This window comes from Heterocephalus glaber, unplaced genomic scaffold (genome assembly GCF_053883595.1).
Source record: "Heterocephalus glaber isolate CG9 unplaced genomic scaffold, H.glaber_assembly_v1.0 deba00001124, whole genome shotgun sequence".
NCBI lineage: Eukaryota > Metazoa > Chordata > Mammalia > Rodentia > Bathyergidae > Heterocephalus > Heterocephalus glaber.
Genome location: NW_028258197.1, coordinates 1,671,387 through 1,694,970, shown reverse-complemented (window position 1 = coordinate 1,694,970; position 23,584 = coordinate 1,671,387). Strand labels below are relative to the sequence as shown.

The window sequence follows — 23,584 nt, the reverse complement described above, 5'->3', positions numbered from 1 at the left end:
ATCTGACTTTTTTTATTTTTATTTTTTTGGTACTAGGGATTGAACTCGGGACCTCGTGCTTGCTAGGCAGGTGGCCCTAGAGATCTGACTCTTAAAGGCTTTTGGAGGAAGGGCTCTTTCACTTACTGCTTCAGGCAGCTTCTTGGCCCGTTCAAAGCACACACCTTCCTGTAAAGGTGGGCAAGTGATCTGGCAGGCTCTGCTTTGAAACTTTATCCCTTCATTGATGGAGCTATCTCATGAGCCAGTAAAGTAATGTGTTGGTAATTACAGAAAACCTACTGTAAAATTCATCTAAAATTAATGAAGAATTAGTACTGTGGATTTTAAATACAAAGAGAGCTGGGCATGGCCCTCAGTTGTCTGAATGTAGATGATTTCTTGCTGCAGTCTTTGTGCCTTTAGCTGACCTCGCTTTGCTTTCTGTTGTGTCTATGGGCTGTCTTTCATCTCATCTAGTTGGTTTACGTTCCTGTGACCGAGACCTTTATTTTTGGGTACGGGGGATTGAACTCAGGACCTTGGGCTTGTGAAGTAGACAGCGGAATCACTGAGCTAAATCCCGGGCCCGACACAGACCTTTCTAATGTGAAGCTACCAAAATATGTAGCGTATTCCAAAGTCAAATGTTAACTATTATCCGTTCTATGAACCCAGAAAAGTAAAAGGGTTCCGCCTCCTGCCTCTCAAGCGCAAGGTCCAGAGTTCGATATCCAGTACAAAAAAAAAAAAAAAAGACTACCAGACGAGTAAAAGGTCCAATGTTTTTGTTGTGGTGGTGGTTTTCCTGTTGTTTTGTTTTGTCACAGAGTCTCAGGCTGGCCTTGAACTCAGTATATAGCCAAGGCTGGCCTCTGGGATTACAGGCGTGTGCGCCACCACACCCAGTCTGTTGTTTTATTTATGAGACGGGATCTGGGGGCTGGGGATTTAGCTCAGTGGTTCTGACACCTGCCTTGAAAGTGCAAGGTCCCGAGTTCGATCTCTGGTACCCATAAATAAATAAATAAATAAATAAGAGAAAGGATCTCCTTGAATTGTCCAGGCTGGCCTCCCAACTGCTAGGCTCAAGCAAATCTGTCTCTACTTCCCAAGTAGCTGGGACTAGAGCCCTGCACCAACACGCCCAACTAACTGGTCCTGTACATTTAAAAGAAAATGTGGAAAACCAAAACTTGGTAGTGAAAAAACAACTAGATGACTTTAACACTTCTGCTTTTCTTAGATTTTTTTTGTTTTGTTTTAAAAGGGGCATTGACAATACTTCATTTTGTATGTATGTCAGCATTTGAAGATCTCTAAATCAGCATTCATAAATGTGCTATGATAAATGATTAAAGTATTTGAGACTAAAATCTTTACTGCTTTGGTGATATGTGCTTTATAGGCATACCATGGCTTGATTTAATAGGAAGGATCTCTGCTCTATAGGTGCTTTTATGTGACTTAAAAAGGAACTAAGTGGTCTATTTAAATAGATTTCATTTAGGAGAATGAGTTTGAGACAGCTCTCAATAGTACATTTTCTAGACTCTTTAAGATAGAATTGTCAAATTACAGCAAATAGAATTAGGAATTATTGGGGCTGGGGTTTTAGCTCAGTGGTTCCGCTGGCTGCCTCGCAAGCACAAGGACCCAGGTTTGATCTCTGGTACCCAAAAAACAAAACAAAAGAATTAGGAATTATTTTGCAATTTTCTCAGCAGATTGTAATTTCTCCATCTGTACATCTAGTCATTCTGGAAATAATAGTGTAAAGGTGCCTTTTTCTAAAACCCGATTATTTTCTAAATAGAATAGTACGTTTTGGTTTAGAAGAAATGGTGGAGGAAGATTGTCATCTAGGAGAACAAGCAGTAAGCAGTCATTTTTCAGCTTTATTTAATGTACCTTTGACCACATTTTTGAAGAAAGACCCAAAATTGCCATATGTGTGAAAAAAATATTGGTAACTGGGAGGACTTGGAAGGAAAGTGAGGTTTTCAGAGTAACTGGATCACTTTCTCCCATGGCTCATTGAAACAGAGGATGTGTGATCACAACAGGCCAGCAGCCAGGGTGGGTAGAAGTAGAGAATTCCTGTAATTTATATATTTAAATTTTCACATGTAAAAAAGCACATGGGGTGGGGATTTAGCTCAGTAGTTCCAGCACCTGCCTTGCAAGTGCAAGGTACCGAGATCGATCCCTGGTACCAAAAAAAAAAAAAAAAAAGCACATAGTGAACAAGAATTTGTCAGAATGGAAATAATAACATTTTTTTAAATGAAAGGAATATATATGTATATTCTATAGGACGTTGAAATTTTTAAAAATATCTGGGGCCTAGTTTGTTGAAGGGGCCAGGGAACAGTGGGAACGATGACTGAAGGGTTACATTTTGATGTAGAAACACCCCATGGGAGAATGAAACTTGCCTAGGAGGAAAGTTTCTCTGGAGATATGCCCTGCGTTTTGAATGATATACTGAAGCATCGAAGACTTGATATTAATTTTTATCTTTCTTAAGAAGCTGGATAAAATAATGTATTTCTGAAAGAAACCTTCTTACAAAATGTCAAAGCCTACCGTAGAAAATGTCACAATCCATGAATGCAAATTGAAGAATCAAAATCCTAAGTGAAGAACTTACCAACTTTCTGTCTTGGTTTCAGGGGCTAAAGCCATGAGGTCCAGCAGGTTGTGCTGGGTGCCCAGAAATATGAGAGGTTCACACTCTTCACACTCACAACAGGGTTATGTGAGCTATTACTCTGGTGTTTTTCCTCAGAAAGTTTTTTTTTTTGGTACTGGGGATCGAATTCGGGACCTTGTGCTTGGGAGGCAAGCGGCAGAACCACTGAGCCAAATCCCCGGCTCCCTCAAAGTTTTTGACCCAGTTTAGTAGAAATCTTGCTTATTAGAGTCGGCTCTGAGAAACTTTGGTTTCTTGAAGTAATCTAGAGGATGAAGTTCTGCCATACTTCAAATGATGTTAGCTTCTTTTGGGCACAAATCCCTTAGGGACTGTGAACACTATGAATTCCCTCCCCGTAAACATAGAACATGTGCGTAGAACAAATTTTGCCTGCATGTAGATATTAAAAGCCCTTGGTTTAAAATAATGAGATGCAAGGTATGGAGAAGAGAAAGTTCGAAAGGGAGTTTGCTGCTGGTGCAGAGTCCAGTTTTTGTTGGAGGGCTGAGGCAGGCGTTAGCGTGAGAAAGGTACCTTGTGGATTGTTGGTCAGATTTAGCAGGGCAGGAACCTGCCAGGCAGGCCTCATTTTGAAGGGTTATACAGTCCCAACAAAGTGCTTCCAAAAAGTGCAACTCCCACTCTCCTCAGGCGCGGGTATCCACACTTTCCTGTAAGGATCTTTTTGAAGAACTTATTTTTGTTTGCAGACAGTACTATCTGCATTTATTTCCCAATACAGCCTTTGACCTTGTAGGTGCTTAGAGCCTGATGTTAATTTGTTAGGTAATTTTTTTTGTTAGTTATGGAAGAGGGTTGTATGCTTGTGTCATACATAACATGATTTCAGAATAAAATGCATGTTTTTGTGAAAGTATATTGTGAAAACCACATATATTAGATTTGTGTCCTGCTTTGTAGTCTTGTGCTGTACTTTCCCATGGGCCTCCTGTGGTCTGGGAGCAGAGTGATTGTGGCACAAAGCCAGGCCTGGAGCCACAGATCTGGGGCCCAAAGACCTTGTGGCAGCAGCTCTTTGATTTAGAGGGTATCCTATGGAGGAGGCTTTATTTATCTGGTAAAGATCTAAGTGACTACCACCCAGGACTATTCCACCCTTTTCCACAAGGGTTCTTTTCCTGAAGGATCCTTTTCCTCCTCTCCTCTCCTCTCCTCTTCCCTCCCTCTCTTCCTTTTCCTTTTCTTCTCTCTCCCTCCCTCTCCCCCCCTCCCCCCTCTCCCCCCTCTCTCCCCTCTCCCCTCTCCCCCTCTCCCCCTCTCTCCCCTCTCTCCCCTCCCCTCTCTCATCTCTCCCCTCTCTCCTCTGTCTCTCCTCTCCCCCCCTTTCCTCTTTCTCCCCCCTTCTCTCTCCTCTCTCCTCTCTCTCTCCTCTCTCCTCTCTCTCTCTCCTCTCTCCTCTTTCTCTCCTCTCTCTCCTCTCCCATCTCTTTCCTCTCTCCTCTCTCTCTCCTCTCCCCCCCCCCTTTTGGACAGGATCATACTGTGTAGCTGAGGCTGGCCTTAAACTCATGGGAATCCTCCTACCTCAGCCTCCCAAGTGCTGGGGTTATAGGCTGCACCACCTTGCCTGGCCCAGGATCCTTTACTTTGATATAACAACTGGATTGGAATTTCAGTTTCCTAAAAGAAATAAATTTCCCCAAGAGAAACAACATTATAAACAGTGGTTCAATCAATGCAATGGAGACTAAGAGAATGATACAAAAAATTAATGAATCAAAGAGTTGGTTTTTTGAAAGAATAAAATTGATAAAACTTTAGTCAACCTTATCAAAAAAAAGGAAAGAAAAGACTCAGATCCATGCAATTAAGAACGAAAAAGGGGAAGTCACAACAGACCCAGCAGAAATCCAGAGAATTATCAATACCTACTTTGAGAACCTGTACTCTAATAAAAAGGAAAACACAGAAGCAATGGACAGACTCCTAGATATATACGAATTGCCAAAGTTAAATGAAGAAGATATAGAAATTCTAAACACCCCAATTACAATGAGTGAAATTGAAAATGTAATAAAAAATTTACCAACAAAGAAAAGCCCAGGTCCTGATGGCTTCACTGCTGAATTCTACAAGATATTTAAAGAAGAACTAATGCCATTACTCTTTAAACTCATCAAGGAAATTGAAAAGGAAGCAAGGCTTCCAAACTCATTCCTGGAAGCAAGTGTTACTTTGATTCCAAAACCAGGGAAAGACCCAACCCAAAAAGAGAGCTACAGGTCATTCTCCTTAATGAACATAGATGCAAAAATCCTCAGCAAGATATTGGCAAACAGAATACAGAGGGTCATCAAGAAGATTATACACCCTGACCAAGTCGGATTTATCCCAGGGATGCAAGGATGGTTCAACATTCGTAAATCAGTAAATGTAATACACTATATTAACAGAGTCAAGGACAAAAACCATATGATCATCTCAATAGATGCAGAAAAGGCATTTGACAAAATCCAACACCAATTCATGATTTAAAAAACCCCACAGAAAATTGGAATAGAAGGTCTTTATCTGAAACTGATTAAGGCTATCTAGGAAAAACCAACAGCCAACATCATACTAAATGGTCAGAAACTGAAAACTTTCACACTAAAATCAGGAACAAGACAAGGATGCTCACTATCACCACTCCTGTTCAATATAGTTCTGGAAACATTAGCCACAGCAATTAGAAAAGAGAAAGAAATAAAAGGAATAAAGATAGGAAAGGAAGAAGTTAAACTCTCATTATTTGCTGATGATATGGTACTTTATATAGAAGACCCAAAAAACTCTACCAAAAGACTTCTAGACTTAATTGACAGATTCAGTAGAGTAGCTGGATATAAGGTCAGCACTCAAAAAACAATAGCTTTCTTGTACACAAATAGCAGACTCATTCAGAGAGAAATTAGGGAAACAATTCCTTTTACAATAGCATCCAAAAAAATGAAATATCTAGGAATCAGTTTAACAAAGGAAGCAAAAGACCTCTACACTGAAAACTACAGCACCCTGAAAAAGGAGATTGAGGAGGATATAAGAAAATGGAAAGACATCCCTTGTTCCTGGGTAGGAAGAATCAATATAGTGAAAATGGCCATACTTCCAAAACTGCTATATAGATTTAATGCAATGCCAATTGAAATTCCAACAATATACTTAACAGAGCTAGAGAAAACAATCCAAAAATTCATTTGGAACCAGAAGAGACCTAGAATAGCAAAAGCAATTCTGGGCAACAGAGACATGGCTGGGGGTATCACAATACCCAACTTGAAGCTGTACTACAAAGCCACTGTGATAAAAACAACATGGTGCTGGCAAAGAAACAGACCCAAGGATCTGTGGACTAGATTAGAAGATGCAGAAACAACTTCAGACATACTCAGCCACCTCATTGACAAAGGAGCCAACCACCCTCATTGGAGGAAAGATAGCCTATTTAATAAATGGTGTCAAAAAAGCTGGATTTCAACCTGCCAGAGATTAAAACTAGACCCATATCTATCACCATGCACTAAAGTAAGATCTAAGTGGATTAAAGATCTAAATATTAAGACAGAAACACTAAACTTACTGGAAGATAAGTTGGGTAGTACTCTTGAAGACATTGGCATGGGAAAAGACTTTATGAACAAAACCTCAGTAGCACAGAAGCTAGCAGAAAGAATCAACAACTAGGATCTCATCTTATTAAAAAGGTTCTACACTGCAAGAGAAATCACCAACAGAGCTAAGAGACAACCTATAATGTGGGAAAAATTTTTTAGCAGCTATAACTCAGACAAAGGGCTACTATCTAGAATATATAAAGAACTGAAAAAAATCAGACACCCCAAATTCAAAGACCCAATTCAAAAATGGGCATCTGAAATGAACAAGCATTTCTCAGACAAAGAAGTAAAAGCAGCAAATAAACATATGAAAAAATGTTCAACATCACTGGTCATTTGAGAGATGCAGATGAAAACAGCACTGAGATTCTATCTCACCCCAGAAAGAGTGGCTGCTATCAAGAAATCAACCAGTAAGAAATGCTGGTGGGGGTGTGGAGAGAAAGGAACCCTTCTCCATTCTTGGTGGGAGTGCAGACTGGTGCAACCACTATGTAAATCAGTATGGAGATACCGCAAAGAACTAGGACTAGAGGTCCCATTTGACCCAGCTATTCCCCTGCTGGGTATTTTCCCAAAAGAATTAAAAGAATCATACCACAGTGATATATGTGCACCTATGTTTATGGCGGCACAGTTTGTAATAGCTAAAGCTTGGAAACAGCCCAAGTGCCCATCAGCTGGAAACTGGATAAAGAAGATGTGTTTTTTTTATAAAATGGAGTACTATTCAGCCATAAAGAACGAGAAACTAGAGTCATTTATAGCTAAATGGATGCATATTGAGGCCATACTCTAAAATGAAATAAATAAGACACACGTAGGGCCAGGCATTTAGCTCAGTGGTTTCCGCCGCCTGCTGTGCAAGTGCAAGGACCTGAGTGCGAGCCCCGGTACCAAAAAAAATAAATAAGACACACGTGTAAATACCAAATAGTTTCTCTAGTGTGAGAAACTGAGAGTGTAAATAAGGACTAAAAGAATTAATAACTAATAATTGATACTTAGAAATAGGAAAAGGTCCAAAGGGGTAGCAGTGGTGGGAGGAGATGGAGAAAGAATGGAAAGGAAAAGTTATAAGAAAAGAAGAAAAAATGGAAACGAAGTCTGTAAATAGGGAAGGGTGGAGGGGTGAAGGTTGCACAAGTAATGGGGAAAAAATAAGAACTAAGATACATTATGTACAGGTGCAAGCACCCAAAGATAAATGTAAATGTATTGTATACCTAAAATGTACCAATAAAAGAATTTAAGCAAAAAACAAACAAACAAACAATGGTTCAGTACTGTTTCTGCAGTTCTCAGTTGGAAGGGCTCTGTTCCTGGAGAGACTGTTGAGTAGACCTGGGGTTTTAAGTTACATTTCACTTTCTTGTAGCTACTATGTCATAGCTTATATTCAGGAATATATTATACCTGATGCCTACTTTCCAAAATATACTCAGTTATTAATGCTATGTTTATCTTTTATACTACTTGGAATTTTCTCAGAACATAAACAGTTTACTTAGGTAGTTTGTGCAGTGTTTGTTCAATCATTCAAACAATATTAAATACCTGCTAATATGCCAGAATTGGGACAGAACAGTAAATAAATCTAAGTTTCTGCTACATATAGAACATATTCTTGTGGGGTGACAGGTAACAACTGTCAGTGTCAGGTAATATTTTTGTCCTAAAAAATAAAATGAGCAAGGGGACAAGAAAACCTCTCTTAGGGCAAGTGGTCAGGAAGGTCTTTCTGAGGAGGTCTTCTTAACCTGAATCCTCCTGTTATTTTTACTGCAATACATTTTGGGAGTAACTATTTTTGGGGGGGCATCACGGAATTTTGGTGAGGCTTCTTTGCAGAGACTTTGACATTTATTTGAAGGACCTTTTTAGGAATCAGGACACTGGTGTCAGTTGCCTTGTGAGAGAATGATCCATACATTTCTTTTTTTCTTATTGTCAGTTTTCCTGCAGCATGAACAGGAGAGATGAGGACTGTGGCCTCTTTGTCCTGCTTCAAAGCAAAATTGAGCATCTTCCTACTCTCTGGCTGGCCTCTGAGCCTGGCCACTGAACTTGGCTGTCTGGTACTTTGTGTGTGCAGCTGTCCTTAACAATTGCTCCATGAGGTCTGACCACCTGAATCCTTCCCCTGTAGTGGTCACGGCCACCACAGGCCAGCAGACCTAAGTTTGCCCTGAACCCCCAAACAGGCTGTGGGTATGGGTTGAGGGATTACAGCTGTTGGCCTGGGGCTAATTTTTTTCTGAATGTCATTTTAAAGTGTGGAATCACAAAATTATAACCAGTGATGTTGCTGTTGCCATTCAAAGCATTTTTTTCACACATTTGACCTGTTAATCAGCCCTGCAGTTATTCCCATTAACCCCAGTCCCAGGGCACATTAGTAACCAGTATTTGCATAGGGATAGAACTGACAGATCCAAAGGCATATGTTGTCCTGTAATCCCCCACAGCACTCTTATTTTTATTGTCACCTTGCTCGCCCTTTTGCAGACCAGGAGTCCTAAACCTCACAAGGAGGGAAGGGGACTAGATGTCCAATGAAGAGCCTGCTGTGCAGGCTTTGTAGAACTCCTTTCAGGGCCACACAGATGCTGTGAGGCAGACTTTATTTTTCCCATTTTGCAGATGAAAACTTGAAGCTCAGGAAGATCATGTAGGTTGCCTGTGATTACACAGCTGGGGAGGGGCACAGCTGAAGTGTGTACTAGGTCTGAGTTAGAAATGTTGCTCTTTCTGCTGTACCAGGCACTTGTCTGACCTACCTGAGGTCACATGGCCCTTGCTCCCTTCTTCCTTTTGTGACTCCCACCTCCAATCTCCTCTTCAGAGCCACCTGTGTAACTTTGCCCACAGTCTGAGCTGGGCAGGGTGTGGTGGGCTGGGCCTTGGGTGATGGGCAGTGTCAAATTGAGTACTAGGATCTCAATTACCTGGGCATTAATGGGCTTTGACAAAGAGCAACACATGCCCATTGGCAACACACATCTGTACATATAAAAGACCCTGGAGGAAGGCAGTGATCCACATCACTCCAGCATATCCGGCATTTGTTCACAGTTTTAAGTATTGTGTAATTCATGTACCAACTAGTTCATGTTTCTCCCCCCTCATTTATCATGATTTCATTTACACATTCCTCCATTTCTGTGTAGTACACACATTTGCCATCTGTAAGACTGTGTAGTATTTCCTGACCACACACAGAATCTTTTATTGATAATTTCATATTTGTGGCTGGACAAAGAATATATTTATAGCATTATTTCTTGAGGAAATTAACTTGTGAATTTAGCTTAAAAATAAGTTTGGTTTTTGTTTTTTGGTTTTGTGGTACTGGGGATCAAACTCAGAACCTTGCGCTTACGAGGCAGGCTTAGTGCCACTGAGCTAAATCCCCAGCCCATAAGTTGTTTTTTAAAAATTGTTAGGAGTAGTCTGTTTACTGTTGTTTCAGTGGATTTTGGTTGGAAACCTGCCATAAGCATTTTTTAGAAAACAAACGTTTGCTGCTTCCAGATTTGAGTTTGCATTTTGATCCAAATTCTCTAAGCAATTATATATAAAACTTCCAAAGCTTTTAGGAGATGATCATGTGTCAAATCAGGTGAAACCTTTTTTTTTTTTTTTTTTCTTCTAGCACTGAGGATTGAACCTAGGGCCTTGTCACTGAGCTGCATACCAGCCTTTTTATTTTATTTTTTTACTTTTTTCTTTCCAGCCTTTTAAAATTTTTTATTTTCAGAAAGGAGCTCACTAAGTTGCCCAAGCTAGTCTTGAACTTGTGATTTTCCTGTCTCACCCTCCCAGAGTGCTCGAATTACAGGTGTGCACCGCCATGTCCAGTTTAGGTGAAACTCTTAATCTGAAGCAGCTGAGTTTGGTGCCGCACCCCATGATCCCAGCACTCAGGAGGTTGAGGTAGGATTGCTGTGAGTTTGAGGCCAGGCTGGACTACATAGCTAGACCCTGTCTCAAAAAATAAAATAAAATAGCTGCAACAGAGAGCACTGAACGAACAAGAACAGGCCTTTAAAAATTAAGGTTATCTTGAGGAATATATATATATATATATATGTTGTTTTTTTTTTTAGGTACTGGAGATCAAACTCAGGACCTCGCACTTGCAAGGCAGGCACCAGAACCACTGAGCTAAATCCCCGGCCTGAGGCTAAGAATATAACTACTGAATACATGTAATAATAAAAAACCTTTTTTTTTTTTTTTTTTTGGTTTTTTGAGACAGGTCTTGTTCAGACTGGCCTTGAACTCTGTGTAGTTCTGGCTGGACTCATACTTGTAGGAGATCCTCTTGCCTCAGCCTCCCACCTCTAGGCCTCCCAAATTCTGGGATTATAGGAGTGTGGTACCTCGCCCAGCTAAAAAACTTCTCTAAATAAACATCCTAACATTTGACCTCCAGTACAGAAGACTGGCCCCCTGGGAAGTGGAAACTTCTTGCCTTTCCTTGTCTTGGGCATGGATTGGTGAGAAGAGTGCCTCTATTCATTTGATTTCCATGTTTGTCCTTACTGATTACAGGCCTGAAGCAGGTTACTCAACTTCAGGTCTCAGTTTCCTTATCTGGGACATGAAAGCATAATTCCTACCTCCTAGGCCCACAAAGATTCAAATGCGAAGTATCTGGAAATTGTCTGGGACATGAATCTTTTTCTTTTTCCTCTTTTTTTTTTGGTACCGGAGATTGAACTCGGGTCCTTGTGCTTGCGCAGCAGGCAGTGAAACCACTGAGCTAAATCCCTGGCCCCCCACTGTTTTTTTGAAACAAGGTCTCACTATGTAGCCCAGGCTGTCCTTGAACTCACTCTGTAGCCCATGGGAACTCATGGCGAACCTCCTGCCTCAGCCTCCCAAGTGTTGGGATCACAGCCGTGTGCCACCACACTCAGCTTGGGACATGAATCTTAAGTGAAAGTTAGTTCCTTTTTTTTTTTTTCTTACAGTGGACTGAATTAGTACAGACTAATAAGCTAGTTGGGTGATGCAAAGCCCCCTCATTGCTTGTGTTAGAGAACAGTTATTTTTCTTTTGCCATGTTATAGTTTCTTATTTGCTGCCTCATTTCAATGAGGGTACCAGGATTTAAAGAATTTTGTGTGGAATAGTAGATGGAATTAAATTTCTCCTGAAAGATATATTTCAAGGAGTTGAAGTTAGGCAGATATGTCTGAAATAGTTTTCAATATATGTTACTTTCACAGTATTATTAGGAGCTCATGACTTCAAGAAAATACTTCATCATTTAGCACATTCTGTCTACTGATTTTGGATTATTTGTAAGGAGTTGTTAGTCTCTGCCCTAGGAGGCATGGAATAGTATCAGTTCCTGAACCAGAACTTTAAATACCTTGCTGATAGCCACACTGGCAGGTCACCAGGTCTCAGGCTCTAAGATGTCTCAAACCTAGCACATTCTCCTAAACCCAGTTCTCTTCTTATTCCCAAACTTGGTATTGGGACCCTTCTAATTTTGTAATCCAGTGCTGATCCTTATCCTGGAGAACACCCTCTTCCTTCCTGTCAGATCCAACCCATCAAGTCCCATGCATTTGTCACCTGCCTGTCAAATCCGTCCTTACAGTTACCCTTGAGTCCAGGCTACCTACCACAATCCCTCACCTGAAATATAAGAGATTGACCTTTCCAACTCCTTCTTGCCTCTCGACACTGTTTTCCACACTGTAGCTGGAGTCAGTGTATGTCTGGTCACCTCAGCACCTGCCTCGAGATCACAAACAATGATTGCTTTTGGGACAAAGACCACACCTTCAGTGTGGCCTTCAAAGCCCTGGATGCCTGGCCTCTGCCTCATCTCCAGTCATCTCCAGTCTCTTGCTGTGTGGGCTGTGCTCACCCCAAGGGTTGTCTTAAGGCTGTGCTCCTGCCTCAGGTGCTTTTTGGAGCTGCTTTCTCCTGGAATGCCCACTCTACAGTCAGTCAACTCCGGCTCATCCTTGAGAGGTCAGCCCAGTTCATGCTTGCTCTGGGGACTCTTCCATAAGCAACCCTCAAATTCATGTGGTCTCCCTGCTGACTGTGAGCTTTTGGAGCCCTTCGTGCTCCTTTCTGGCTCTGACATTATTTGATCCTTCTCCCTACCCCACCCACATGGTCCCCGAGGGCAGGGCAGGTACTCTTCATGATCTGTGTTCAGCCCGGGTACACACGGCAAATACTGAATGCTGCCTCCCCTCTCAGAGCTGGGTCCAACTAGAAAGGTTTGCCTGACATTAGTATGTTTGTGCAGACCTGTAACAGTGCATAAATTGTGCAATTAAGAGAGCCTTAGCTCTGTAATCAACTCCAAGACTTATTTTATATACATAATAGTAGAGAAGAAAATAGTTTGTTTTTAACTAGATGATACTTTTGAAATTAATTCCTGTATAGTAGTCCCTTGAACCATTTTGATTAACATTTCATGGAGTACTTTACATAGGGGAAAACTGTGGAGGCAGCTGCCTTAGCCAGTGCAAAAGGGAAGACCAAGTCATGGACAAAGTCACCAGGTAACTAACAGTAATAAGGATGAGTGTTTGCTACATGTAGAACTTTGTCGGGAACCGTATCTGATATAGTCTCGTATAGTGTCCCAGTAAAGCTCCAGGCTAATTGTTACCAATTCTCCAAAGGATAGAAATATGTTCCCATAACACACAAGAAGGCAGTCAGTTTTTGGAGGAAAAAAAATACTCTTGTTTTCTCAAGGAAAGAATAACCTTTTAACATCTTTATTCAAGTAGAATACCAAATTGATAGGGCCTGTTGTGAACAAATGATGATCTTTCTCAGTGCATTCGACTCATCATAGAGATAGATCCAAGGGGAGAGTGTAGTGTGGTGGGCCATAACATTCCTGCACAGTGTCACTGCTTGTACTTTACAATTTGTGAAATGCTGTCCCATATATTCTTTCTCTCCATAGTCTTTGGGGTGGGGTTTTACCATTGGGGCCCACAGTTGAGGAAATCCAGACCCAGGGATGCTGCCCCTGTTTGCAGTTAGCCTCAGCTGCTAGTTGTACCATGGAGGACAATTTTGGGTGTTGAGTTATCTGAGAGGTATTTAATGGGCTCCTGATTGTACATGGACAGCCAGAAAGCTCTGTGCCTGTTTTGGCAGACAGCATTCTCTGAGGACCTGCATAAGCTGGAAGGAAATAGACCAATAAACTCAGCACTAATCATCTGGAAAGGGCAGGACACTGCTGTTAGGCGATTATTGAACCTGTGAACAGAAAAACAACAAGATAACAGTTTTACAGCGTTCATTTCTTTGAAATATCAGATGGAGCCCCAATACAGCCATCAGGTTTATAGCACCTCTAGAATTAGATCAGACAGTTTGGTTCCATGCTGTGTACTCATATTTCTGGTTATGAAATACTCCTGGTGCTTATTTCCCTGATCTGCCAAGAAGCAGTTTTTCTCTTGTCCCCTTATGCATCCATTTTTTTTTATTCCACTTACCTTTCTTCCATATCCTTCATTTTTGCCTTCTGCCCCGCAGTTGACCTTTATGACAGCAGTGAAGCAGACCTTCAGGAATGGATATCCTGAAGGCCTGGCTGCGTCCACTCTGACCCCAGAGTCTGAGTTAGGGGGCTGAGACCAGGACTCAGAAGATGAGGCCAGACTTAAAAGCCAAATAGTGTAGACCAGTGTGACAAGACTAGAATATAGTCTCATTGTGCCTGCACCAATGATATCAACTGCCCACCTGATTACTCATTTAAAATGTCCAAAGAGTTGACTTACTGACCTTGATGGAGATATGCCTTACAGAGCAATAGCATGTTATGACATAATTGTTTCAGAAATTGTGCTTTGTAATGTAGGAATAGACTGTATTTACTAGTTACTGGTGCCCAGGAATAGGTGGTACTGTACAGATCTTGTTGCCTCTTTCTGGATTTGCATATTTAAGTAGTATAATATGCTTCTGATAATCTGTGTTGATTTAGACTATGAGTCTCAATTCCATGGTGGGCATTGTGTGTACATGAGTGTATATGTATGTGTTTATACACACATAGGTTTGTGATTACTGAGGGATTTTTTTCAAATTATGTTTTCCAATCCCCATTCCTCAATCTTGACAAGCCCAGAGATGGAGAAGGATGACTGGATTGTCTGAGTTGAATATGTTTCATAGGATTTTCTGGTACATTTCTCCTTCATTCAATCCTAAAATGCACTTGCCCTTTCAGAACTGTGATAAAGAATGTAACAATTAGGATAACCAGTTGTCCTGTCTGCAGTTGGCTAGGTAGAGCCGACCTAGGCTTGTGGCTCCAACTTGGTATCTGCAAAGGAGCCCATGGGAGCCAGGTGGGCATTTTCAGCCTTTCTAAAGGCCTTCTGGAAACTATGCATATACTCAAGATATGAACACAAAAGTTACACAAACCTTCAGATTTTTCCTTGCTTTTGTTTGGAATTATAGCTCAGTATGGGTTCATACTGATTCTAAGTTCTGATTGGCTGTGGATATAATATGGATTTCTGAGACAGAATTGGTCTAACTCTAGACATTATTACTACAGCTGGTAACAGAGCTCACTCCCCCCCACCCCTGCCTGAATGTGCTCACTACCTTTACAATGAGGTTGACCTTGACTGTGAGTGCCCTTGACTATCAAAATTAAGTAACTGTTTAGTTCTTGCTTAATGGTATTTACTTATCATCACACCTGTGGTAATGGTTTGATTACATAATACTGTGAACCCTTTATAAATATGGATTGCTGATTAAAATTTGGATTGGTATTGAAATGGAAAAAGTAATAAACTGAATGAATCAGTTACTCTTAAACATTGTTAGAATCTTGCAAAACATGTGGCCAGTATGGAGATGGGGATAGATGGGGAGGGGATAGTGTGGTCTAACTACAGGTCTCGTCCATTGCTCCCTTTTTTTTTCTTTTTTCTTTTTTTTTTTTTCATACTGAGGATCAAACTCGGGTCCTTGCGCTTGCGCAGCAGGCGGCAAAACCACTCATTGGTCCCTTTTGTTGTTCTTTTTGAATCAGGGTCTCACTATGTAGTCCAGGCTGGCCTTGAACTCACTACATTAGCCCTGGCTGGCCTCAAACTCGAGGTGATACTTTCAGCCCCCCAACTGCTGGGATTACAGACATGCACCACCATGCCTAGCCAGTGCTCTCATTTAAAAAATGATCCTTTCAGCCAGCTTTGCACTTAAAGCAAAGATAACTCTTTTACATGAAACACCATTGCTACTTAGTCTTTGTAGGCTTCCAGGATTCTGTTGATTATATGTTCCTTTTACTAGTTGTGTTTTATGCACACACATCATCCCAAGTTCTGCTTTTTCACTGTGTGTTACAACATACAGGCTTTCCCATATTTCTACATTGTCCCTGTCTGTCATTCTTGACGGTCGCCTCTAATTTTGGTGATTAAGGCAGGCTGGGGACAGGCTGTTTGATCCTTGATAACATGCCCATGAGTGCTCAGGCCTGCTGTGAATGCCAATAATAATAATGGTTTACATCTGTTAAGTGTTACTTCTTAGCTCTCCCAGTAGCCCCTGTGGGGAAGGCACTATTATCTCCATTTTATATAGGAAAAAAAAAGGCTTTTGGTAGGAATTCATCCAGGGTCAAACACTGATAAGCAGTGGAGCTGAGATTTGAAGCCTGGCTTATTTAATTTCAGAGTTTGAGTTCTTAACCAGGTTTTCTGTGTAGTAGTGTTGCCCATTCATTTTTTTACCTGACTTCAGAAATTACTTAACCTACCTAAATCCTCGAAACAACCACATCAATTAATATGTCTTAAAGTTACAGAAGCATAATAATTTTTTTTTTCTTTTGGTACCGGGGATTGAACTCACGTCCTTGCGCTTGCACAGCAGGCAGCGAAACCACTGAGCTAAATCCCTGGCCCAACAGAAGCATAATATTAAACCAAAGTAGAGCAAATGGTCAGGCAAGCAGGAACCCCAGAGAACACTCCTTCCACATGAGAGATTTGTTAATCTTCTTAGGGCCAGAATGGTGTGAGTGGCCAGCTTGTCTTCAGTTTCTTTTGCTTCTATCCTCTAGTCAGCCTATTTCCTCAAACTTAATGGAGACAACAGTGACTTCATGGGGTTGCTTGAAGCACCTGTACAGTCCTTTGTGGGAGACTCAAGAGATTTTTGGGGATCATTTTGGAAATAGATAGCTTGCCTTTCCCCCTGACCTTGTAACCTACTTCGCCTCCCCGAGAAGTGACCACCAAGCTCCCATGCATTTCAATTAGAAGCTATCCATCTGCTCTACTCCCTTCTCTGGACAAGTCTGAAGTTTTTCCATGTTCTTCCCAATGCTGGTGTCCATGGTGATGTTTAGAAATCATTTCAAATGGTCTCTCATGGCTGAGTTTGTTTATTCAGTCAGTCATTCATTGAGACAGGGCCTCACTGTAGTTTAGGCTGGCATTGAATTCACTGTGTAGTCCAGGCTGGCCTTGAACTCATGGCAATCCTCCTGCCTCAGGCTTGTGCCACACATCTAGCTCTCATGCTGAGTTTAGATCTTCCATTATTCCCAGGACACTTCCCATGACCAGCCATTTTGTGACTACATTACTGCGTGTTGTAGACTCCTGTGTGTCTGGGAACAGCAGGCACAGATCCTCCATCCTTTTCCAGGGTCTTGCTTCTGTTGAATGAGAAAATTTCAAATATGACTCAAAGTAGACTAATGTCCTTGAGCCAGATTAGAAATGGAGTTCAAGGGCTGGGGATTTAGCTCAGTGGTTTCACTGCCTGCTGCACAAGTGCAAGGACCCAAGTTCAATCCCCATACCAAAAAAAAAAAAAAAAGAAAGAAAGAAATGGAGTTCAGATTCCGAAAGTTCATTGACCAGACAGAAGAGAAGTATTTGGGCTTACCCACTGGGCTTTGGTTTTCTATCTGGAATTGTCTTCTTCTTTTTGTTTTTGTTTTTGCCATCATCTACACTAAAGAGATTTGGAGGATAAGGAAGAGTGTGTTATAGATGACTCTTTGGATCAGTGGTCTTGGTAGCTGAAGGAGCAGCAGTACCATGATGGATGGGACTGAATTAGTATGGGTCAGGGTTGGGATGGGCAGGAACAAGGGGACCTGGCGTGGGTCCATTTGGTTTAGAATTATGTCTCATGGGACCTGGGTGGGGAGTAGATAGGGATGGATGGGAAAGTTTCTAACAGGAAGGAATAGTGATGAGTATATACAGTTGGGTATAGACACAAGATAGCAACTCCTACCACCTTCCCAGTGAATTAACTGTCAAGGCCATCTGTTGAGATGGAGAAAAGAGGAAGACACGAAACTGGAGGTCTGAAAGACAGACACAGTCAAGAACCATATGAGTGGGGAATCTAATAGGAAGTCAGTGAGCTAATTCAAGAATTTTCTGGAAACAGCATGGGTGTGGCTGAATGACAGACCAGGTCTACATACTGCAGCCACCTCCTGGTTGGGGTCTGTAACAACTGGCTTTACCCACATGGCTTTACCCACCATACCCTCCCCAGCTGGTGGAGACCACTGGCCTTGGGAGTGACTCATGACTAGAAGGCAGCTTCATAGAAGGAGTGGTCAAAAAATACAATGAATGATTAATTTTTTAAAACTACATTAAAAGACACGTTGCCAGGAATAGTGAAATAAATGTATTAGGAGTGAAGGGGAATATTTGGGGCAGAATTAATGGCATTGTGTCTTTCATTAAAATGAAATTTTAAATTTAAACATTCACCTTATTTTTAGACCACATCTCATTGATTAAATGTTTACAGCAATATCTGTCAAAAACATTTTGGTACGTCCTTATCTACCTTATTCACTGAATCTGGCACCATGCAACTTCTGGCTCTTCTCCAAAGTCAAAATGCAACTGAGGACAAGTGCCAGTTATGTGCATCTCATTCTTTTTTTTTTTGTACCGGGGATCAAACTCAGGACCTTGCGCTTGTGAGGCAGGCACCGGAACCACTGAGCTAAATCCCCGGCCCAGGCATCTCATTCTTAGTAGACTCAGCAACTGTACTTACTATGACCAGAACATGTAAGGGATGTTTCTGCAGCTGTGCCAAACAAAAGAAATCTGGGAGGCCTAGAAGTATTTGTTAATGTGAGATGAGTTGTTTGAATATTATTTGAAAAATATTTTTACTTAATTGCCTTAGCACCCTGGTTTTCTTTGCTTGATTTTTATAGTTGCCAAGAATTTCTCTGGTGCAAAATGGAAAAATAGGACTCTTAAATATGCCCTGTTCTGATAGAATTTAGAGCCCTCTGGAAAATTCCTTGAAGACAATGGAAGAGGTTCCCCTCCATGTACAGCACAGGAGGGTGAAGAGAAGGAGCCCCTCATAGTCATCTGAGGGTCTGGATCCTCCACGGAGCTCCTACCTGTGCTGCCTCATGGCCTCACTGAATGTCTTTTTGGTGGCTGACTCTGCTACTAACTGAACAGTTGTCAGAATCTCACACTTGGGTGGAGCTTTTGGGCCTGGTCACCTTGTCACTGAGGTGTCCTTAGCTTAAGTCCTTTCTTGCCACAATTCACAGCAGCAGTGGAGTTGAAAAGGGACTATTCCCTCTCAGGGCCCATAGGCAAGTATCGTAGGTCTTCTCAGAAGGAATCACAAGGTGACCAACTGGCCAGCTCAGGACTGTCTCTTCCAGGTATGTAGTAGCTCCTGACCTGGCAAGGTCTTCCATGTGGCTTTGGTTTCTTGCCTTCTTCCCTTTTCTCTACCACTTAGAATGTACTCTCACTCTGTCTCTGCTGGAGAGTTTCTCTCACATCTGCAAGGGCCAGTTTGCATGTGGCTTCTAGGAAGCCTTCCACCACGATTTCTCTCACCCCCTTCCTGTCACTTCCTTTTTCTCTCCTACTACTTTCTGTCTGTGTACCCCACCCCCCACCCCCGTATACTTACACACTCATATATCTCAAACATGATTCTTTTCTTTTTTCTTTTTTTTTGCACCGGGAATCGAACTCAGGACCTTGCACTTGTGAGGCAGGCGCTGGAACCACTGAGTTAAATCCCCGGCCCCTCAAACATGATTCTTAAAAAATAGTATCTTCGGCTATCCGACGCCACAGCCACAAGATTGGCCCCCTTTCCCCATTCACAAGTGCCTGCCGCTGGAACGGGATCGCTTTTCTAGCCTGCTAATGCAACTGTGTCTGCAACAACAGGAAAGACAATGTTACACTGAGGCGATTTCTTTTCCCCATCCTGTACAAGATAAAAGTTCACCTTCTTCAGATCCTAAGGAGTGGACTGACTGGTTTGTGACCCTAGCTCTTTTCCAGCCCCCTCAGCATTTAGTAATTGTTTACGAGATGGGCCATTTAGCTAATTAATGGCAGGATGTTTGGGACAGTGTGTAGGTGGACAAGAATGCAGATCACACTACTTTGAAGTCTTAACTTGGCATGGATTTGCTTCCCTCACCTCACGTATTTTAAAAGTAGGGCCCCCCCTTCAGTGTTTAGTCTGGCATTTTATTTGATACATTTTATAATCCAGGTTCAGAAAAAAGGAGACAAAGTTAAGAGGATAGTCTTCTCCCACAGTACTATCCCACCAGTTTTACTTCTCAACACTTGCTGACTAGTTGTCCCTAAAATAAATGCAGACATTTATTTTAGAAAAAAAAAAAAAGTAGTATCTTCTTTTGGCCTCAGATTCCAATCTATAAATAAAATTCTGATGTAAGAGTATACTTAGCAAATTTTTCTGCCCTATATCCAAGTTAAGTCTGCTGTTGCTTGTGTAAAAAGTAATGTTTGTGGTCAAAGAAGTGCTAATTTTTTTGTTCTTAGTTCTGAGTTTTCTCAAATTATGAAGATTTAATCTGAAATAATTCTCATGGAGAATCTGATCAATAGATACTAAAAGATTCAGATATGTAAATCAGGTTTCCTAGTAACTAATACAGTTAGTAAACTAAATAAGAAAAAAAATCATCCAAATACTTTACCTTTTATTATAGGAAGGACATATAGAGAAATGACTGTCCATACCAGTTTTCCCAGAGTTAAAATTTTGATCCTTGCACAGAGAGCAATGTTGTCAACACTGTCTAAAAAGACTTGGAGGCCGGGGATTTAGCTCAGTGGTTCCGCCACCTGCCCCGCAAGCGCGAGGACCTGAGTTCAGTCCCCAGTACAAAAATAAAAAGCTTTGAAGACCAGTGCTTTTTTTTTTCTTTTTGTGGTACCGGGAATCAAACTCGGGTCCTTAGCTTGCGAAGCAGGCGTTGGAACCACTGAGCTAAATCCCCGGCCCCAACATTGAGTTAATTGAGATATCTTTGTCGCCAGATGTTGGGTGAGTAGAATTTTTTTTTTAATGAGGGTGCCGGGATTGAGCCTAGCCTCCTGCATGCTAGACAAACACTCTACTGCTATCTGGAGGGGTCACGATAGACATTTTATACAATACTAGTAGGAGTGTAAATTGCTAAGTAGGATGAATTGGCAAGACAGTTTCAAAAATTTAAATATGTGGGCCGGGGATTTAGCTCAGTGGTTCTGCCACCTGCCTCATGAGCAAAAGGTCCCGAGTTCTCAATCCCTGGTACCAAAAAAAAAAAAAAAATTTAAATATGTACTTAACCCAGGAATTCTGCTTCTGTGAAAGCCTCCTACTCCACCCCTTTTTGGTGGGGGGCAGGGGTACTGGAGATCGAACTCAGGACCTTGGGCCTGCAAGGCAGGCAGCGGAACCACTGAGCTAAATCCCTGGCCCAGACTTACTCTTGTACACAGGACCTACATAGAAGGCTTTTCAAGGTAGTAATGTTTATGTACAGTGTCATGTATGGTATTATTGCAGCATTATTTGTAAGAAGGTGCTTAGAAAGGGAGTTTCACTGTGCTTGTTGAAATGTATTTTTTCTACAGGGGTGAACTACTGATTTGCAGCTAAAACCTGATTTCTGAACCACTTGGCATTTATTTGACTTTAAAATTTGAAAGGTACCTGGGACCTCCCTGTATGATTTTTGTAGTTTCCCAAGAATTTATATGTCCAGATAAAGTTTAAAAATTCAAGGGAATGGTAAAACTTGGGCTTCCTCCTCTTACTATCTGTAGCCTTGCTCGATAATTCTGACTGGTAAAGCTATTGTAGGTGGGAGGGGAGCAATGTATGTGATAGACCCAAAACCAAACAGTGGTTAAGAACACTGCTGGTGTCTTGGTTTGGTTTGGTTTTTTTTTTGCTACCAGGGATCGAACTCGGGTCTTTGCGCTTGCGTAGCAGGCGGTGAAACCACTGAGCTAAATCCCCGGTCCTGGTTTGGTTTTTAATTTGAACATAGTTTTTAACTTTAAAGTGGTTGCAAAAATAAAAATTGAGTAAGGAATACCTTACATCTTTCCCCAAATCTACCTGTTGTTAGCTTTGGACCCCATGAATATCAGCTTTTGAAATGTGCTATTTTGTGACCACTCTTGTTCCTCCTCTAGTTTTCACTGCTACAGTTTCCTAGTAGCCAGGCATTCTCTCCCCTGAAGAAAAGGTTTACACCTGGTTTTCCAGCTTCTCAAGAGCTGATAGTGAATAGTTCTCTCTCAAGATTTAAATATAGCTGGGTGTGGTGGCGCATACCTGTAATTGCAGCACTCAGAAGGCTGAGGCAGGAGGATTGCCCCAAGTTCGAGGCCAGCCTGGGCTATGTAGTGAGTTCAAGGCCAGCGTGAACTATGCACAGTGAGACCCTGTCTCAAAAACAAAACAAAAAAATGACTTAAATATAAATTTAGGGGAGAGGCTTTAAAAGTTTTGAATGGTATTCCCTACCCCTAAATTTAAATGCTGACCTTCTTTCCTTGCCCCCAGCCCCATTATAGCCCTTTAGTTGTGGTTGATCTTTTTGTTCAGTGGCCCCCTTGACAAGCAGCTGACTTGGTCCCATTGCAGTGGCTTTCCTATACTGGCATTTCATGTCTGCAATAGTCTTTCTCCAGTTGGGTATGGTTGCCCATGCCTGTAATCCCAGCATTTGGGAGGCTGAGGCAGGAGGTATCACCATGAGTTTGAGGCCAACCTGGGCTACATAGTTCCAGACCAGCCTGAACTGCATGGTGAGACCATGTCTCAAAACCTCTCCCCCCAAATTCTCCAAATTTTCTCCTCTGACTTTTGTGGGATTCCCCCCTCCTTTTTTTTTTTTGCTTTTAAAAAAATTTTTTGGTGCTGAGAACTGAACCCGGGGCCTCACACTTTCTAGGCAAGCATTCTACCCCAGAGCTAAATCCCCAATTCCCATGACTTTTATGTTTAAAAATAAATGTTACTCCCAGACTTCTGCACTCCGTTAGCACAGTCTGACTTGGCCCTGCCTGTCCTGATTTTTCATTACTTACTCTAGGATTTTTTGCCCTCAGACAGAGGCCATTTTAAGATGTCCATCTGTTGCCTCCCTGGGTCTCCCCACATGGGCCTTCTTTTTTAAAAACCTCTAAAGGCTCTGTGTGGTTGTACTAGAGGCAAGGCCTGATTTTGAATGAGATACTGTGAGTAGAACTTAATTTCATTGTAGGACTAGTCTAGCATCTGTAAAAGCAGAATTCTAATCGTATCCTTCATTGATGCTTTCAAATCCTTTGGAATGTAATACTCTTCCTCATCGCAGAGACAAGGCCCAGCAGTGGTGGAAGGTGGGGACCCTGCTAGCTCATTAGTAGTATAAACCCTGTGTGGCAGTGGTGGTGCTGGTACAGGACCCTGCTATGGAGACACTGAGTGTGGATCTGGGAATCTAATAACTCACTTTGAGTTTCTAACAATCTAGGTCTGAGTGCCTCGTGGCAAAAGTAGAGGCTTGTCTTTTTCTTTTCTTTAAATGAAACTAAAGCTAGGGTTAGTTCATTATCTACAATGTCAATATTGATTTCTGCTTGCAAGGTGGAATATTAACAGATTAGAATGGCTGCTGGCAATTCTCAGCTGCTTCATTGACTTTAAATGAATCAAGAGATCCCTATTAAGATATACTTGAGTTTATTTGTTTTTTAACTTGAGTTTTTTAGGCTAACTCAGACCTTCCTAGTGTGGCTTATTTTGAACAGATTTAGTTTCTTGTGAGATAACAAGGCAGAAAAATAATCTGGCGGCTTCCTTCTTCCCCTTGTACAAAAGCAAAATATTTATTTATTTATTTGTACTGGGGATCGAACTCAAGACCTTGTGCTTGTGAGGCAGGCAGCAGCACCACTGAGCTAAATCCCTG

General features: G+C 41.6%; 1 protein-coding gene across 5 annotated transcripts in view; it reads left to right on the top strand.

Annotated features, from left to right (window-relative positions):
* The window catches only part of Tex2 (testis expressed 2), a 104,043-nt gene that overhangs the window by 17,704 nt on the left and 62,755 nt on the right, over positions 1-23,584 (top strand). Inside the window, exon 1 of one of the 5 annotated variants that reach the window (XM_087210199.1) lies at positions 10,404-10,505. The exons of the other annotated variants lie outside the window; for them this stretch is intronic. The gene's annotated coding sequence lies outside the window, so the exon portion shown is untranslated. Of the gene's footprint in view, positions 1-10,403; positions 10,506-23,584 lie in introns of those variants that run through there. 5 annotated transcript variants of the gene reach the window in all.